The sequence below is a fragment of the Athalia rosae genome, chromosome 3 (assembly GCF_917208135.1).
Source record: "Athalia rosae chromosome 3, iyAthRosa1.1, whole genome shotgun sequence".
Classification (NCBI taxonomy): domain Eukaryota; kingdom Metazoa; phylum Arthropoda; class Insecta; order Hymenoptera; family Athaliidae; genus Athalia; species Athalia rosae.
Window position 1 is genome coordinate 23,265,918 of NC_064028.1, and position 16,261 is coordinate 23,282,178.

At 41.4% G+C, this 16,261-nt stretch overlaps 1 protein-coding gene across 6 annotated transcripts in view; it reads right to left on the reverse strand.

Moving 5' to 3' along the window:
• The window catches only part of LOC105686800 (zwei Ig domain protein zig-8-like), a 208,303-nt gene that overhangs the window by 82,856 nt on the left and 109,186 nt on the right, over window positions 1–16,261 (reverse strand). The window lies entirely within an intron of this gene.

Sequence of the window (16,261 nt, forward strand, 5' to 3'; positions counted from 1 at the left end):
TTTTGACGAGCGCGATTCATAGATCCGAAGTAGGCGATTCAAGGAATTCAAGGATTCCTGGATACGCTCCTTACTTCCGAGTGCTTTCATTTCATCGTACCTCGTATCTCTTAGTCGCAAACCCCGCCAGCCCCACCCACTCGAAACTCTTCTTTTTTTTGTTTTTTCTCTCAAGAATGCACTGAATCCAGACTGGCGTGAAAATAATGGACAACTTTGAAAAAAAAAGGAAAAAAGTTTTGAATCAAACGAACGACGTTTTAGCGCCGTTCGAATTATCGTTCACGGTAAGTAGCGTTGCGTTAAATGTGCGGGAGACAATTTTACCCACAATGCCGAGTAAAGAGGGGGTATAAAAAAATGAATGAATAAAGAAGAAAAAAGGAAATACATTCAACCCCCGTACCGGGCTAGCAGTTGAAATTTAAACTCCTAGATTAAATCCAAATTTAATATCGTGCCCGAGCATGGAAACGGGGTGAAATTCACACCTGAATTATCCATAACGCGCTCGAGCCAGCATGGATCGTATAAGGGTTGTGGGTATATACCTACAAATATATAGTATATATATATATATACATATATATAATAAATGTGCGATGTGTGGAAAATATGGGTAAGTTTGGCGCATGTGCAAAGCCCCATTTATTCAGTAGTCGCGAGGTGTCACGTGTCATTGGAAAATTTTTTAATAAACGAACCGTCCCGTCTGAGACGTCACTAACGTGACCATTACCGTTCGCATACGAAACAGCGAAGAACCACGACGTACGACCGAACATTCCGAGGCGCGTATTTTACGCGAGCTTCGAAAAACGTTCGGATTTCAGAATCTCCGAGCGATAAAAAAGTAAAGACTCTTTCGCGTACCGAAGATGACACGTATCTACGTAAAAACATGCGTATCTGGTCGATTTGTGACTCGTTTGGAATTCGGTATAAACTTTGAATTTTTTTTTTTTTCTCTTTCGTCACCCCGTCCCCCGCTTCCCATGTCACCTAAACGCTGCGTGTGGCCTAGTCGTTTCCAGCTCAAGCACCCTTCTATACGCTTAAATCCTACGGTAAAGTTACACGGGATCGTAGAGAGCTCCGATCAATAGCACAACGAACTCTTCAAACTCCGATATAATTCTGACGCTGAACGAGATATAAACGCATTAAAAAAGGCGCGAAAATTTCCGAGTAAAACTTTTCACGAAATAACGAGCTTTGATGGGGGAAAAATTCTTATTTTGCGAAATATCCGACGAATTGGTAATATCGAGTGCTCGGGACTTACATGTAAGGTCGTAGAAAAGAAAAATGACGAAAAAAAAAAAAAACAATGATTCCTGCGTACGCAATAAAGGGTTTCAATCGAACACCCTGCAGATCACGGAGATATTTATTAGTATCGATATTCACGGAGGGCAGAACGTAACGTAGTTCCGTTAAGCTATCTGCTTTCGACTTTCGAAGGGGCAAGGATAACTCCGGATCACCGGTGTGTATATATCTTCGATGTATAAATCGGCGGTCCTCCACGCATTTCAGGGGGTAAGTATTTTGTCAGTTTGTAGGATTCCCAAGTGAATTGTGGGACAATGTCGAGATAAATGCACCCATTGCCTCTATAAGTAGAAAATCCCGATAGTTGCCTACCTCAGCATACCCTTGGCACTGAAGCGAAGCAATAGGGGCTGAGAGGGGGATGGGGGGGGGGAGGGGGAGTTCGAACGGCGAAGGAGGCTTTACTTTCGATTTAAGCCGCGTAATATATTTGATAAGAGTTGGACCCTCGATCGCAGATGCGTGCTGGTCTTTAGACATAACTAACTTCACTTCGGGGTCCACCGGAGGCGGGGGCCAGAACCGACTGAAAAGCCGGTTTTCACTTTCTTCTGCTAATAACTGACGATAACCGCAAATTTACGATTCTTGTCAGTCCTTTGAAATTCACGCGGACATAGACTACCGCCGATTGTACGGCGTATTGACGACGTGAACTGAAGAGTGTTGTGCGATAATATCGCATTGAAACAAACTTGCAATTGTGTTGGAAGTCTATTTGTGCATGCGTAGATAGGGTTGTTTGAAATCCATGAATTCATTATTTTCAACGGTAAAACTTGTACGTCTAGTTTTGAAATTTGTTCACGTGCAACCGTACGTTCCTATACGCGTCGCTCGGTCACCCGGTATCCGATGTGGAAACTGTAAAAATTTTCAAGCCCGTGCTAGTGATAAACTGAACAACGTTCGTTGAAGAAACGTAACGCGACGATATCACCGTATCGTTCCGATCGCTTTGCTTATTTGAATAATCCTGCTCGTCGATCGATCCCGAATGTCCTCCAGATATTCAACCCCCCGTCCCACCGTGTTCAACGAATGTCGTCGACTCATTTCTGATTAATTGAAAGCCGCTCGAATCGGGCTGAGAGGTTTCACAACGAGATGATTCGAGCCTTGACTTCGAGGGGGTATTCACAATTCCATAATGGACGACGAATTAAAGTAAAAATGGAAGAATCGTTTGAGGCTTAATAGGGAAGTGAACTATAGGGTACTTTACGTTGTACCGATCGTCGTCTGATCCGCGATAATTATCGAGGAAAAAAAAAAAGAAGTTGAACAAAAACTTTCGACAGTCATTGAATCACCCGGACAGTCCATTCGACAGATTGGACCAACCGTCCGTTCCTGGAAGAGGAACAAAACGCAAAGTTTTCATTGGTAAGTTCAGCGGTGGAGTGGCATGTTATGGTCAGCGACTGCTCGAACTAACGACGAGCTTCACCGAACCTCGAGGTTCAACTCCATTCTCTGATTGATGGGTTTGGTTTCGATGCACGAGGGTCTTGGTAAGTCGACGTTGATGGCGCGTCGTTTGACACGTTTCAATGGGATCGTCAGTATTACACAGTAGAAATGGCGATATCGCGGTGATATTTCAAAGAGGGAATTCCAGAGTTTTTCAGCGAACGGATGAAATTCCCCTGCTCATAAACGGAAAGTACAAGGGTCCTCGAAGAGTAGCTGCGTTTATAAATGAAACAAGCATGAAGAGGTGTAAACTTGATAGGTATGCACGATGAATCTCGACGTCGAACTCGTCGCCGGAAGAATGTATAGCTTGCGTTCCCCTCCTCCGCAATAATATATTGACAAAGATCCCCCTGCATTCTAGAAAAGTTAATTGCCATCTCGACGGTACTGAAGGAATTGTACGGAAGAGACATTCCGTGTCGAGGAGGTTCTTTGATGACGGGAGCAATTTTAATGGCAAATAAGACCCGCCGGTGCATCGCATATAATGTACAAGTGCCTAGAAGTCCTTTGAAATACTTAATCTGAACTCGACGCGCGGGAAGATGAAAGAGCGGTGTGAGAGGGAACGAAATGTTTTTTGCAAAAACGAGTCCGTCGCACCAACCAACGCACAAACTCGCGTCCTCTAGGATTCAACAAATAACAAATCACTGATTGGGATACTTCACAGCGTCAAGATCATGAAAAATCGAACATTCCAAAAATAAAATTGGAAATTTTTATCGTTCAATCGTGAATGAAGACGAGTCCTTTGAGTAGAAAATGTTCAACCTCAATCTCGGTGCTCGCCATTCACAAGTTGGAACCAAACACTGCGTAATAAAGGAAGATTCTGGTATATTACGGTATACAAATCCATCGAAGAATCTAAAATCCGCCGTATATCACCGTGGCGAGTTCCGTTAACAAAGAAATTCGATCTCTCAAGATTAAAGTTATCCGCATAGAATGTTCACCTTCGCTGAAACCCCCGGTACACGAAATCGGTGAGATTCGCGGAACTGTTGGGTACCTGATAAAATTTAGCAAATCCACGGATGGACAGCAAATCAAATTATCAAAACGATGAATCATATAATGTCTTTGTTCACGTTTCACTAACAGTAAACACGCTCCGAATTTTGGATTTTTTCATTCATTTTTTTTTTCTAACGCATTAGCGCCAGTACCTTTGATGCACGTTTGCAACGTCACGCAAATTGACGCTCACCTTTGATCCCGGTCGCGTGCTGCTCACAGCGATGTGCGCTCGAATGTACACCGTGCGTGAAATTTCCGAATAATTTTCAAATATTAGTTTCGTGTTTATTATTTTCCGTCATTGGACGACGTCGTCACATTTTGCTCTCCAACGACCGCGCGTTCAATTCGACGAAAATTTCCGCGTTACCGTATCGACTCCGTGAGATATAATTACACGAAGGCAATCCATAACGGTAGAGGTCCTTCTGGGTCGCCGAGGGTCCATTTCCGGGGCCCCACTCAATGAGAAACATCTCTAAACTTTGAACCGGCAAAAACTTGTACAGAGCAGCAATATCCCACCGCGTACATTGTACGGCGTAGAACAAGTTGCCCGGATATGATACGTTAGGTGTGCATAGTGTTCCGTAAACCCGACGCAGAGTAGCGTTTCCTTAATGGTGAAATTTCCCATTAGCCCACTGCCTATCCCATTATCATAGGATTGTTAAGCTAACGATCAGTTAAGCGATCGTAGCATTCAGAATCCCGGGCACGTCTGCAAGGATGCTGGTCGGGAGGAATTCGTAATACCAACAGTGAGACTGACGCAGGTATAACATTACATAGACTATGCGGTCCCGACCGACCGTCATGCCTTTGAATTTGGTAACAGGTGCCTCGAATTTATACGTTTTTATGCCACTCCCGCGATGGCAAACCCAGATGATTGTCAGAGAAGATTAGGCAATTTCGGAGAAAAAATTTCGATCCGCATACTCGAATCAATTGATCGCTCTGTTGAACTTTTGCGTCGGAAAATATCTGGCATAAAAACTAATTGGTGAAAATGGTGTGATCAATTCGCACGTTCCGGTAGCCTGTTTTCTGTTACGAACAACAAAATGATGTCATAAATCCAGTTTTTGTTCGAAAGGGAGTGGGAAAGGTTCCGGTAACGGAACGGACAACTTGAATTCGTCATTCCAAGGGCGATAAAAATCCGATTTGACGACCTGCGAAAATTCATTCGTTACAAATCAATTTCGCAACAGATTTTTGTCACAAGTTTGCTCGGATCGAAGTTGAGAAGGTATTTTTGATCTTTGGCTTCGATCGCGGACGAAATATCGCGTGCGGGGTGGATCTATGGTGTAATCGAAATTTAGCTAACCATGAACCTTCGGCCAGCACAATGGTCTAATGAGAAATCCAAACCACATGTGGTCACGATGTAATAAGAGGATTCGTAGGAGTAATATTATGTTTGGGTAAGCGACATTCGTGTATGTACGGGTTTCACTTAATTGGGTCTGCTTATCCCTATTTACAATGGAATAGAGGTAGGAAGGAAGAGAAAGAGGGGGGGAGGCGAGGGGATTTTCTAAAATCGGTCACGTTCAAAATCGACAATTCTAATTGGTCCTAACCGCGAAACTCGTTGATGCCACTTCGGGGAGGATACGCGCGCTAGGGTGCAGGGTATGTACGTTTATGCCGACCCATAAACCGGTAGGATTGTACGAAATTTCCACTTCCATGAAGATCAAATTCACACGAGAGTCGAGTGTTAACTGTGTAGAGAACTTGGAGTTTCACAGTTTCTCAAACACCGTGGCCCCGCGCACTTGTTTGAATTTATATTGTCGAGGGTTAAGTCAAGAACCGAAATTTCCCGTCGTATCAAAATCGGTGACCCATGCGCCCGAAACTTGTCCCGATAAAACCGGAGTATCATCGTGTTCTTTTTATACGTACCAAACCAACAAAAATTCCGGACACCAAACACGTACGCTTTTTTGCATATGGTGCCCATTCGATTCTATGGTGTATAAAATTTTCGAATACATTCCAGCGGCGCGCAGATTATATGGGTGGTTGTGTTTTTCCTTTTCCGAGCGTAAAATTTTTGGATAAAACTATACAGCCGAAGGTGTCGTGTGCCGCGTATTATGGTAAAACGTGTATCGTTATTTTGCAGTTATAGAAATACGCGTGTGTGAAATTCTGCACCTCGTTGTTCGAATTTTGAAGTTGTCGCATGAATAATACATGGCGATAGGATATCGCGATCGGTTTTTCAGAATGATTTCGCGCGGAGCAAAGGCGCGCCGCGGCGCCAACCTTTTTGATTCAATCATTCTAACGCATTACTTCTAGCCGCGGAGATAAAATCTATGAGATTTCAGACTGCAATTTCATGGAAAATCCGAACCATCTCTTTTACAAAATTGCCACTCGTATACGTTGGTCCGCGAGGACAAGAAACGCCGTTTTTCACCGCACCGTGAACGCAAAAATTTTCTTTCCACGACGGTGGTCATTTCGGAAGCCGTTCAACGGGATCGATCCGGTGACAAATTCGACCACGCGCCGCATCGTCCTTTTCAGTCTCGCCTTTGTTCGTCGGCCGGTGTATTTAATAAGGACCTGTAAATTTACCCGTATCGGTGCATTAGCGTTCGGGTTACTCGGAATATACGTAGTTGGAAATATGCACTTTGTACCGACATTGTTGCTCCAAAGCACCGTCGCTGCGTCTGGTACAAAACAACGGTAATTAGCGTAGCCAAGTGTAGAGTAATAGTGTAACCCAAGTATCTGAATATATTAATCCACGCAGCTTTGAGAGGCGTGATATGCACGTTATACGCTATCCGGCTGTAATCAAACAGGCGAATTATGCACGCAACGATAATTGAAGGTGCAGATAATGGGACGATAGGCACCGTCGAAACTATAACGAACGTAGAATGGGTAATTCAACGCGGCTCGTAAACGGGGTAGTTTTTTCGCACCAGAAGTCGTCTGGATAATTTTTTCATTTTTCTATTTTTTTTTTTTTCAACTTTAAAACCATCACCAGAGTCGACGTAATAACTCAAACTTGGCTAATGATGTAGCTATTTAGAGTTGAGAAGCGCTTTCTGAGTAAGCCGCCTTAAAACTTGGACAATTTATCTTTGATATTTGCTTCTTGAATGTAGGTAAAGACCGTCCGAGCAAACGCCATGAGGAACGGAAGTCTCCCGGCGTGCCCCGTACAACCAAAATCAACACACTGGCTATTCAGTAAACTGAACCATTAATTAACTTAATTAAGAAAATTAACTTTGGACAAGTGACACGTGCCTGTCGAGAAACTGCTTTGAGTTCATTTAACTAATTTACTCTCACGTTTCATTATGCATTTCGTACAAACGGCACAGACACTTTTCCCGGTACATCCTCATTTCCCTGACCTTGTTCCATCGTCTAAAAATTTTACACCCCACTCTTTCGTTCGCCTTTGCATTTTCCTGTGCGATTGATGTATTCGTATCGCAGTTAGATTAAATTCCACGCTATCTGAAATGGATTTTAACAACGGTAGATATCTTCAACGAGGCGTCAATAACCAGCCGCGGTGCTTCAGGTAGCGAGGCGCAGCCAGCAATTCTGTTAACAAAGCGTCGAATGTTCTGGAAAACATTGATGCATAATGAGGTCAAACGTTACACCGAATAATCGAAGTGTTAGGTGGCATCAGTCGCCTGCCGCGCGGTCGGTTGAACGTTCATCCAGCATTGTGTTGTAAATTCGGACTAACCGTAGATATATATATATGCCTGATTTGTTTCTGAATAACTTGAACAATTTACATTATACATATTTATCCGGCCCCGTGAGTAGTCTGCGTTATTAAATCCATCTTTCTCCTACCTCATAAATATTCATCGATGCGACGACAAACAATCGACGTTTGGAAACGATAAGTCAAAGCTAATTCATGTTCGCTACATCGTCGTGTAACCGACTACCCCGCGTATATCGCATGAGCTTTTTTCGGCGGATTTCAATCTCGGCGTCGGTGTTGCTAATTCGAGTCCCGATGTTTTCACGGGCGGATCAACGAAGCTTGGGGTACGCGTGGCGAGGGCTGGGCAATTGGACCGGATTTGATTAAATTTATGAAGAGCGTAACGCGGTGTATATCGGACAGTGAGGAAAAGCCGTGTACTCGAATCTACCGGCTCTGCAGTCTTTTCCGGCCATCTCGGCCAGATAATACCCACCCGTGTCGAGCTTCGCCGGACCTCTGTATCTGTTCGCACGACCAACTATAGCAGCTTAATCCTGGTATACTCGAGTATCTCACATTTCTGGGGTGGGGGCGGTGTAACGCTTGTTTCAACGACTGAATATGCCGTGCGAAACGACATCATTTTCCGATTGGATGTTTTCGTCATTAACGTCCCCCGTTTGAGGATCTTCGTAACGGTGTAATTTTCGAGTAAAAATAAGGTCGTGAAACAAAAAAAGCCGACCGACCGGTCGCCCGATCCCAGCAGTAGAGAGGGTATTTTGAAGGATTGATTGTTTCCGGACGTCCAGACCCACCGGATTTACGTTCACCGGGTGCCCGCGCGATTCCTTCTTCCATTTTCTTCGTTATCCTTTTTATCCTCGAAACCACGCGCACCGGTAACGTCTCGCCAAATTCTATTCAGAAAGTCAAGCTCTTATTCGTCACTAGTTATTTATGCAAACTTTGTTATATAATTTAGCATCCGAATGCCCTGATAAAAGTAATCGGCATAAGAAGGAACGAACGCCACCGGCCACACGCTGGATAACTTCGTCATTTTTTTTCTCTTCTCCTTTTCTTCAATTTTTTTTTTTTTTTTTTTTTTTTTTTTTCATTCTTTGGCTGAGGCGAGGTAATCACACTTACTTTCTACATCCTCGGGCGTTGTAAATTCCAAATTATTCTAGTTTATGGAAGTTTCCGTTGCTATTTTGCTAAAAGGCTCCAAGCTACGTTTTTAACGAGCACAAAATTCGGCGCCATCATATTTCCTTCCGCACCACTCGTTTCCCTTCGATTATCGTCGTCGCGTTGTTCTTATTTCTTCCCGTTTAAAAATCGCAATATTTGTTGTGTATATTTTCCATATTTTTGTGCTTTATTTCATCATTTACACCGCAGCGTCGATATTTTCGAATCACACACGTATACCGTACTGCAGGTAAATATGTACGATAAACGCATTTATTGATCGAAATTTTTTTATCACATGTGCAGCAATACTAGATGCTTCAGAAACGCCTTCAAGTTTTACGGAAACTTCGGTTTTTCGATATCGTTGCATTCATCCCTGAAGAATGTAGTGCACGATGCATTTTTATACCGATGCGGTATAGGTAAACTCGGTTTAAATTTTATTTTTCAACGGTTTTGTGGAAAGAGTACCAGCCACAGCGAGACGATTACAAAGAATTCATCGACAGATATTTCCACAATCTTCGATGTGCTCCATTATTCCGTTACCACCTCCAACCCAGATAATGTACGTGTTACGCGGAGGAAGTTGAATTTTTCATACTTCTTTCTATTCAAATAATGCACACGGTGTTGAGCTTCGTAGGTAGAGCGATGTTGAAAATAAAAATTTGCGATAGCTGAAGAACTTGTTTCGATCGCAATGATTTTGATCTATATAACCCGAAAATGATCTCTCAGGTGGATTTTTATGCTCGTATGTCGCAATGAGACATGAAATCTCCTTTCGAGGATCTTCAGGGATGAGGAAAAATAGGATATGAGATTTTATCTGGTACACATCGAGGCATCGGCAACGGACCTTTGGACCTCTTTCGGATTTTTTTCCACAGGTGAGACGATGCGATCATGATAACTGACGGAAGAAAAAAACCGTCAGCATCTATCTGGCGATCGTAGATATATAGTAAAAACCGTTTTGCCTTTACTGCCTCGTAAAATTTTACGTTCAAAAGTTTGATGGTTGGCCAGGCACTTGAATCGATGAAAATATCCATTGTATTCTTGCGAGTTCAAAGTTATCGCACGGGAGCTTACTACCAGGTAGAAGGATGCTTTTGAGTGGTCGAAAAAAAACTCGGAAAAGATCAGACGTATTCCTCAACATTTTCTGACAAGTGGCTCATACTCGTGCCTCTCACAAGTTCGATGATGTTATTTGAGAGATTGAGAATATTGCAGCTTCTAGGAAGAATGGACTCCCTTCCGCGGGATTATAACTCAAAATTATTCGGTGTACAATGAGGTGAGTTAAAAAAAAATGTTATTGCTGAAAGTACCCCACTTGATTGATTATTTATTCAAAAAACGAGTGGGCTACCTCAAAATATCGAGTAAAAAATTTTTTCCACCTAATGATTACTCGATCGATTGCATAAGTGAATGATTTTAGGTTTCAGATTTGGATTCCTGAGCTGATTATACGTGAAATTACTCTTGAAGAACCGAAAAAAATTCGATTCTTGAGCAAAAAATAAATCATTGTTTTGATTGGGTTTAATATGCTTTTCTGACGTATTTTGACCTCAGGAATCCGAATCTGAAAGGAAAATTGATCTATCTCTAAAATTGACCGAGTTATCGCCAATTTTCAGCTTTTTGGGGTCAAAAATGAAAAATTCTTTTTCTAGTCTATCTTGATGTAATTTGAGCTCAGGAATCCGAATCCGAAAGAAAAATTGATCTATCTTCAAAAATGACCGAGTAATTCTCATTTTTTCGCATTTTTTGGCATAAATTTGCGGATATCTCGAAGGGAAAAAATCGTAGCTCAATTTGGACAACGGATTCGTGTTTCTGAGGTCAAAATACATAAGAAAAGTGCCATACGATCAATTTTTAAAAATAAAAATTTTTGGTCAAAATTTGAAAAAATCGTAAGGGGTACCCCTTGGAAAAATCTCAAATTTTGACCAAAAATTTTTATTTTTCAAAATTGATCGTATGGCACTTTTCTTATGTATTTTGACCTCAGGAACACGAATCCGTTGTCCAAATTAAGCTACGATTTTTTCCCTTCGAGATATCCTCAAATTTGTACCAAAAAATGCCTAAAAATGACAATAACTCGGTCATTTTTGCAGATTGATCAATTTTTCTTTCGGATTCGGATTCCTGAGCTCAATTTACATCTGGATAGACTAAAAACCAAATTTTTTATTTTTGACCCCAAAAAGCTGAAAATTGGCGATAATTCGGTCAATTTCAGAGATAGATTAATTTTTCTTTCAGATTCGGATTCCTGAGGTCAAAATACGTCAGAGAAGCATATTAAACCCAATCAAAACAATGATTTATTTTTTGCTCAAAAATCGATTTTTTTTTTGGCTTTTTAAGGGTGATTTCACGTATTAACAGCTCAGGAATCCAAATCTGAAAGCCAAAATAATCTACTTTGCAATCGATCGAGTAATCATCAATTATTCGCTGTTGGGAGCAGAAAAATTATAAGACACATCGATTGGTTTTAGTCGTAGACCCACTTAGATTTATCGCAATCCATGCATGGGTCGAAATATTCGAATTCTTCAATTCACCAGCGATCCCGAGCTTTGTTGGAGTCAGCGCAGCCAGCAGCGAAGCGCTTTGTTGTGAGACGTCACCTTCGGGGCTGAGCAGAGGTGACGCCCCACAACAAACCGCGCGTCCGTGGCTACCTGACTCCAGTAAAGCTCGGGCCCCTCGTAGACCGAGAAATTCGAACATTTCGACGCATGCATGGATTGCGACGAATTAAAGTGGGTTCACGACTAAAACCAATCGATATGTCTTAATTTTTTCGCCCCCAACAGCGAAAATTTTTTCGGTGGAAGTACCCCATTTGATTAATTATTTATTCAAAAAACGAGTGGGCTACCTCAAAATATCAAGTACAAAATATTTTTCACATTTGAAAAGTTTTTTTTTCATAAGCTACAAATTCCGCCCCCATGCTAAAAAAATAGAACAAAATTTCTCCCTCAACTCACACTAGTGTACAAGTTTTTCTCCATATACATATGTGAAGGGAAATTTGCAAAGGTTATTTTGAAATAATATCGAAACATTTTAGGACATGAAAAATTACTCCTGAATTTCATGTGTTGGTAAAAAAGCGGAATAAGATAAGATAAAAAAAAGATAGCGTACATTTCCAGATTTTTATATTTATCACTGATATTCGTCAGCGTCGATTTCGGAAAATTCATTTCTTTTCCTTGCTTTCGCACAGCCTTGATTCCGAGACCGGATGAGGAGGAGAAGATATGAAGAATTTATGTACCGTAACCGCACCGATATTTTCAGATTTTCCGCATGGGGAATCGCGACGGGACACGGTTTTTCATGCAAAATTCGGATCATTTTTTTTCATATCCCTTTTTTTCTCCGTTTTTTTTTCAGAACCAAAGCAAGAATTTCTTCTTCCGAGCGCAATCCCGTCAAAAATATCGCGTGAACCAGAAAAAATGGAATTCGCAACCTTGAAATCGTAATGTTCCGATGATCATGTTCGACTTTTACGCTTCGGTAACTTCATCAGAATCGTCGAGGTTGTCCGCTATCCGAAAATACTCCGCTACGGAACGGTTGGATTCCATTCAAAACTGATATGTATGAAATAAAACGAACAATCCTCCGTCAAGGAAAGCCGAGATATGTAGGTACATAGCCTGTAATTATAATATAGTATAGTGACCTCGTTGTTGTACTCTCGCATAATTAGCACGCATGAATAATTCGACGTTTCCTCAACTGCATCCGGCTCGTTAAAATATAAAAATAAAATAGACTAAACAAAGCCAAATATATAAAAAAGGAAGAACAAAAAGAACCGGTGAACGTGCGGGTATAGGTGGAAAGTGCAGTTTCGAGCATTAAAATTTAATCAAAACTTTCGTCAGTCGAGAAACGTTGATCACCCATGGATCAAGGTACGAGCATTATATCGCGGTGCTTACTCACGTATTTCGTAATTAGCGACAGCAGTGTTTATGCAATATATCAAGTATAAGTGGTACTTGAAACTGGTAACGAAATAGTATAGTTAGAAAATTGATGAGGGAATATTATGGAGATATGGCGTACGCGGCAAGAGAAAAGACCAGTTCGTTCGGATAATTATAATTAATAAGAACGAGCTCGCTGCTTCCCAACTTGGCTCGCTAGCGTTCGACGTAGAATGTCGATTATTTAATTTGAATAGATACGTAGAAGACCTAAACTTTAAACTTCCTTCACTCGATGATTATGAACTATCAGTTTTGATATGGGCAACGTATTGCATTTCGCTATACATATATATATATATACATCACGACGTCGGATGGTTCGAGACGCCTTCGAAGACACGAGGTAATGCATACCGTGAACATGACGTGAAGTTTATTCCAATGAATTAATTATAAACTACGGTTGGCGTCCCGTCTCTAGGGTAAGGTAATCAACATGAATATGAAATACGCGTTCACATCGCACTTTCCCAGAAGTGGCTCACTTTCCGGATCAGAATATTTCTAATTTGATTTACACCACCTAGATGGGTACACGGCTATGCGCACACCTTATACCATATAGGTACTCCGGCTAATATTACGTCGAAACAGAGGAGAAGCGAACAGACGAATTCTGCATACAATAAGCGAAACCGAAGCCCAGAATTTCACCACCCCTACTTCATTACCATACCCACTCAAAGTTTGATAATTCAAAATTTGGGATCATCGGTTTTATTCGAGCAGCGAGAAACGAGAGGTCGAAACTCACCCCCTGTCATGGCTAGTCTTCTAGTTCTCCTCTGTAGAGCGGATAACGGTAAAAAGACGAAAAGTGATTTACGAGGGTAGAGGATACCACGGTTTGAAATCTCCACCCTGGATCCCGTCTTCTCGGAACAAGCTTCCTTTGAAATACTACAATAAGATGCTACTGTTCTCGCGATGAGTGGCGTAGTTTATTGCCAATCGATTCGAAAAAAATAAATAAATTGATTTCTCTAAACCGTACGAGGATGCCAATAAAAAAAGAAAAAAAAGTTCGAATGTTTTTTTCGCTTATTAAAAATTCCCGCAGTTCGTATTCGAATCTTGGTAGATGTATATGAGCGTCATATATTCGAAGGTCGTATAATCTTGTCTTACGTATCGACCCTACGAAGACTCCTTCCCGTATTATCTTGTTGATTCAACGAATCTTCATTAGCTACGACTTTAGACAACAACGTCTTCCCCGGTTGTAGCTCGTGTTTAGGGTAACAAAATTCAACCCGAACCGCTGCTTCCGACAACCTCATAGGGCGCGACGCGGCAGCTATAAGAGAAATCTCATACGAAAACTAATCAAGCACATACGGATTCTGGTTTATTTCGGATCGAAAAAAATCTCTCGAAGATTTTAGTCAAATACTTTTTTTTCTTCAGCCGTCAGATTGAAATCTCCAAGATTTTTATTCCGGTCCCTACGTCGGTTTGATCCCTTGCTATTGGCGTGAACCACCACAGATACGTGCGATATTGATTTCATGTATCTACTGATAATCGGAGAACAACGATCCATCGTATTTGTATTAACGTAGCTGCAGCAGAAACAGCACAGTGCGGGATCGGTCGATCAAAGAACGTCTTGTGTTACCCGTATTCGTAATGGCTGGTACGAGTGCAATGTAATCTCGTTGATTGTGAGTATTAATCCGTGCGTAACCAAAACTCCGCATCGGCGAATAACGCATAATCATTGCCGATCTGCCAGCAGCAGCAGCAGCAGCAGCAGCAGCAGCAGCAGCAGTTCATTCCGTTTCGTGCTTTATGCTCGGTTTAAACGAAATTCCGATGGAGGTTAAACATCACGCGGCAAACACGAAGACGGGCACGAACAGCACGAACACGGTGCTGTAAACGATGAAACTTTTGATCGGTTCAAACATCTCCCAAAACCATTCGGTTGCTCTCTGCGTGAATAAATATCGTATACACGCCGCGATGAAATTTTGCAACTATGAAATTGAAAACTCTGTATGCGTTTCAACCGTCAAAGTTAAACGGTGAATTTCATTCCCACCGAACGTTACCCATACAACCGGATTCCGCAGTTATACCGAAGGAAAGTGAAGTAGAACATAAAAAAAAAGAAATCCAAAAAATCTAAATCCAAAATGTCAATAAATTCAGAGAGAAAAAACAAAAAGACTCGGCCCGCGAACCGCAATTTCGAAACGGAAATTTCACGAAAGGCAAAAAAATATCAAAAACTTTTTGTATATTCATTTAAATTTTCCAGTCTCTAATTGAATATATCATGCAAACAGCGTACGAACGCGTAAGTTCGATTCAATATACATGTACATTCGAACAGCTGCAGCCGCGGCGGGAATGCTTCTGAATTTCTGTGTGTCTACAACAAAATGTATTTCATTTCGCGTTTGCTGTCTGGATTGGAAGTGCGGCGCTACTAAATCGTCGGTTTTGTTCCTGACAAAGAGGAAGTCCTCGTGAATATTTATTAACGAAATGAAAAGCGCCGCAATAAATTCTTCCAATTATTGGTAAGAGTTTGATAGATGACTTCGAGAAATGGTATTCAAAAACGTAAAGAGCACAGAAGAAAGGATACGATATCGAGGCCTCTACAGAAAGATACGATGAGCCCCGGAAATCTTATCGTGGCTCGAGTTTCGTTATGCCTATAATGCCGCCGACTTCCAGATTCGGATTCCTGAGATCAAAATGCATTGGAATAGCACACGGAATAAAATATTTTTTTTTTGGCCCAAAATCGACTGCTCTTTGACTTTTCCAACTCCCACTTTCAGAAATTTTTGTCCAATTGCCAAATTGTGATTTCTGTTCAATTTAGACATCCACGTTTACGTCTTGAATTTTGAACAGGACAGAAAAAAAAAAAAGAAACTGATTTATAATCCAAAAAAAGAGGCTGAAATGTAACGGAAAAATAATCTACGTGCATTAATAATGCGCCGCGTACTTGCACGGACCGGGAATTTTCCGTACAATCATAAAAGCCGCATGTACATGCAAGTACCCCCGTACAAGTAAATTTGAGCTGTGCAGAATTTTATTCCATTCACCGGAAGCCAGTTCCGTATTCCAGATGAGGGATTAGGATTTTTATGACGTTCGTTTGTTCTCATTGCTCCGAAATACCGCACGAACATTTTTACTCCACAATGCTCTACCTTCTGTGGTACGACGCACTTCGAACGAAGGTAAAAAAGTGCATCGAACATCGAATATTTCATATCCATGGAAAATCCGATGAGATTATAAAATGAGAACAAAAAAAGTATGGTGAATATTATCACATAGCACTAAGGGAAAAAATATCGACAACCGCACAATGATTACGATGCGATTGGTGTAATGGTAATAACAATTAACAATCAAATAATCATGCGCGATGGGAAATACAAAGTTGAGTTTGAGTACACTAAATCAGACGTAGGCATCT